The sequence below is a fragment of the Pteropus alecto genome, unplaced genomic scaffold (genome assembly GCF_000325575.1).
Source record: "Pteropus alecto unplaced genomic scaffold, ASM32557v1 scaffold75, whole genome shotgun sequence".
In the NCBI taxonomy this organism is placed as follows: Eukaryota; Metazoa; Chordata; class Mammalia; order Chiroptera; family Pteropodidae; genus Pteropus; species Pteropus alecto.
This window is the reverse complement of record NW_006440638.1, coordinates 19997814-20002354: the sequence shown is the minus strand read 5'-3', so window position 1 is coordinate 20002354 and position 4541 is coordinate 19997814. Positions and strand designations below refer to the sequence as shown.

Below are 4541 nucleotides of genomic sequence, written 5' to 3'. Positions count from 1 at the left end.
TTATTTTTTAGGTGAGGCAACCCTTGGTTGACCTCACAGATTGCAAGGACCTTGTCAGCTTACAATCTCGTATTTTTTATGCCTACAGCACCTGGTCTTCCTAGCTGGTCTCCCATCCAAGTACTAACCAGGCCCGACCCTGCTTAGCTTCCGAGATCAGACGGGGTTGGGCTTGTTCAGGGTGGCATGACCATAGACTACTCTAGATTTTTAAAATTCTTGACATTAGAATTTCTCAGCAAGGTAGAATAATTGGCATTAGTAGGAATCGAAATTAATATTAGACACTGTAGTCAACAATTATTTTTTTAGCTGAAGATATCTGGGCTAGGTCACTTGGTATTCCCATAGAAATCCAATTTGCCAAATACATTGCCCTTAGAACTCATAAAAAATAATGGAAGAAACTGAAACAGTAACAAATTATCTAAAATCAACTAATCTATGATTTGCTAATGATTGTGATTATGACACAAGAACACAGGGCACGCTTTTACCAGGAAGTTGGAAGTCTGATGCAAACAGGCACAACTACATTTTGTTTTCTGGTGCTAATTGACAATTATAGAAAGTCACAGAAAATGAAGGCATGGATATAGAACTGAATCTATAAAAGTGATTTATTATCAGAAACATGCGTAATGAGTAAGTAACATGCAAAATATTAACCCTGGTAGGCAGTTTGGAGGAGAAACTTATTAATTTATTATGAATTTGATTTAATTTTTATTTTAAAATCAATCAAAACCACATAAAGAGGTGTATAGTAGAAAGTCTCACTACTACCTTCTCTCATCCATCCTAGTTTCTCCTCTGCTCCTCAGGTCAAGTAACTATACTTATTTGCTACACATTTATCCTTACAGGTTTTCTTTATGCAAATTCAAGCAAATACAACTATATATTCATATTATCCTTTTCTTGCTGCTGTGAAGTATTTTATGAATGGGACACTTGTAATATATATGCTTTGAGACATGTAAGCGTGGCATGTTATCAGGGTATTTTCAATGCTCACAATTGTTAAGCAAATATTTTCTCCATTTTACATATGAAGAAACTGAAGATCAGGGCAGTTAAAACATGTCTCAAGTTCACGTATGTTGGAGCTAGGATTCAAAGTCTTCCTTTTTTGCACTAATGATCATTTTTGGTATAACCTCAGCAGTTTAGGACTTCTAATGTCAGGATTGTAATTGTAATGTCAGGACTGAATTCTGTAGCTCTTAAACAATTAATTCTATTATTTTTGTATTCAAAGAACTTCATGGGATGTTTGATTTTTTAATTTTCAAAATAAAAATAACTTTCTTCTGACTAGTTGTAATTTTATAAATAAGAGAGTGAAACTCATGTTAAACCAAGCTGTCCAGATAAAATCACTATTAATGTTTTGGTATTTATCCTCCTGAATCTTTTTGTACGTAAGTGATACCTTATCATGCAGTATTTCAGGGCAGTTGTGGATTGTCAGAAAGTGATCTTTCTCATACACACTCATGCACATTGTTAGTTCTTCATTTAGTTACCGCAGAATCTGGAGTCTGATTGGTAGTTGAGTGGCCACAATGGGCAGGACCAGCACAGCATATCTTGGCATGATTTTTCCCTGGCCCCAGTTTCCTTTGGAGGTGCACAGCTGCTAGTGATAATGTTCCTGCATGTTACAGTTCTGCCTCAACTGAAAAAAGAAATGGTAGAATTTTTGCTCTATCCCAACTGTTTTTATACAGCCTATAACACTATTCCAAAACAATCTACGTGCTGCCACTTAAGCAAATGTCTATAGACATGTCAGTTCTTAATGCATGGTCATACATCCAGCTGCTGTGGGTTTATCAGGAGTCACTTGTAAATTTATCTACCATAGTTTTATCATTTATCCCTTTTGAACATCATCATATACTTATGGCCTTTCATAGACCCAAATAATTCCAATCTACAGTTATGCATAATTTATTTTGGATTCACTAACATGCTCCTCATGTTTTGGCTGATGAGAGCCTTTTCAAGCCAGCTCCTTGTTACTACCACCGGAAAGTTTGAGAAGTATTCTTGCTGTCATTCGACTAGACGTGCCAGAGTTCTCCTATCCCACAAATAGAATCAGCTTCTAGAAACTAAATTTGGGAGCTAAGACTGCATATTATACTGTTTTGTATGATTAATGGTCTAGAACATGATGACAAAGGCCTATAGACTGTTAGTGATAGAACAGACATTTACTTTTCTTTCATTATTAATGAATTCATGATATATCTAATTTATCACTTTTTAAATATTACTTAAAATGATAGTTCATTAATATAATTTCCCCTCATTTTACGTTACAGTTTTTTGTTTACTAGTTTTGATTTTTCTTTATAAATACTGTATTTGTATATAGTACTGTAAATATTCCATTATCAATAACTTACCAAACTGTATCTAAATTTCTATGTTACTCTCATATTTATAGTTTAGTGTTCTTTCTTTCTTACTCTTGGCTCCAGCATTTCAGAAATTTAGTGTGCAGGTCTCAGTTGTCTCCTATATCAAGAGTTACTGGAGTACCAACTGCCTAACAAAGAAAACAAGGCCAACTTTTTTTCAAGGAGGTACTAAAGAAATAAGTTACGTGGTGAAAGGCAAATTATAGAAACAGTAAAAAGATCAGTGGCTGCCAGTGGGGGAGGAATGAATAGGTGGAGCATAGGAGATATTTAGAGCTGTGCAACTATTCTGCATGATACGGTAATGGTGGATATCATGTCATTATACATTTATCAAAACCCATAGAATATGCAACATGATGAACCCTAATGTAAACTATAGACTTTAGTTCATAATAATGTATCAATATTGACTCATGAATTGTAACAAATGTACCACACTAATGCAAGATACTAGCAATACAGGAAACTGTGGAGAGGGGGTATATATGAAATTCTCTGTACTTTCTGCTCAATTTTTCTATACTCCTAAAACTAAAAAACATCTATTAATTAAAAAAGTTCTGAGTCTTCAGTCTTTCAAAGATAGGAGACACTTAGATTTTTAGACACTTAGATGCTTAGATAAACTCCCAAATTATTAATAGACAAGAACAGCAAAAAAGGCAACTAAAAACCAGTATAATCCTTTGGAATTTTATCTATATTTATCTCTTTTAAATCTATTGTCTTTCTGAGTGCTATCATTATCTTTTCTCTCTGGATCATTGTGTTAAACTCTAATTTTTTTACGGCTTTTGGATGATTATAACTTTTCTTTACCAAAGGAATATACTAGTTTAACTTTCTAAACCTAATTATGAGAGGGGGGAGTGAGGTAAACGGGAATATAAATAAATAAACAAATGAGAAGAGCCTTGCTTGGACTGACAAAAAATTTATTATCCAACAAGCCTGGTTATTAGTAGAAATCATTGGACAAAATTCACTGGTATCACACCTCCCTCAGTAACCCAGTGGCCTCATGCCTTAGACTAGTCAGTTTCTACCCAGGGCATACTTAGCTCACATTCCTTCCTTCAGATTCCTGGTACCCCTTGGAAAATCTGGCTGTGGTAATATGGATTTTACTCTAGTCCCACTCTTGACCCAATTTGCAATATTCTAGATGCAGATTGGTAGAAACGCACGCGCGCATGCACTCATGCATGCACGCGCGCGCACACACACACACAATCAGTCCTGATTTAAATAATTATGCCCACTTAATCAGCTCTGATTTAAATAGAGAAGAGAATAGAAATTACCTGGAAGTGGGATGGTTACAGACATCTTGGCAAAGCTTATTCCCTAAATCTATCATTTGTCTATTTACCATGTAATATCCTTGCCATCTAAATATTTAAAAATTTTATAAAGTTAAATGTGTTTGACTTTCTTTTTAGTAAAAGTTAGGTTTCTTCTCTAGTTGTGCAGATCTTCGCACTCCTATATTTTACATGTAGTTTCCTGAAAATTTTTTCCGCGATATCCAAAAATCTCCTGATTTTTATTTCTTTATATTTTACACTTAAATCTTTATCCATCCGGAATTAATTTTTCAGTATATGATATAGAGGTATTATTTTCTTCCATATGAATAGCCAACTGTGCCAAGTATCAGTCACTAGATAAACCATTTCTCCTTATAAAAATAGTACTTTGCCATATATTTTATTCTTATTTATACTGGCACACTATTTTGGTGATTATAAATCCCTTTCTACTCATCTGTTTGTTCCAGTGTAAATCCATGTTGATTTGACCACTGCACAAAGGAAAGATCCTATGAATGTACAGAAAAATACAAGTCAAATACAAGGAATCCTAAATCAGGATAATTTCAGAATTACTAACTCTGGAAGCTAGAAGGCACCGGGACAACACCTTGGAAAATATGAAAGAAAATGTTTCCAACCTAGAAATTTTATAGCAGAGAAATTATCAGTAAAGTATGGTAGTAAGACTTTTAAACATACAAGATTCCAAAATGTTTACCTCATACACCATTTCTTAGGAAGCTACTGTTCGCCACCCTTTCTTAGGAAGCTACAGGATTTCAAACAAATC

At 34.3% G+C, this 4541-nt stretch overlaps 1 pseudogene; it reads right to left on the bottom strand.

Moving 5' to 3' along the window:
* Nucleotides 1-79: 79 nt before the first annotated feature.
* LOC112484505 lies at nt 80-198 on the bottom strand (annotated as a pseudogene).
* Between the last annotated feature and the right edge of the window lie 4343 nt (nt 199-4541).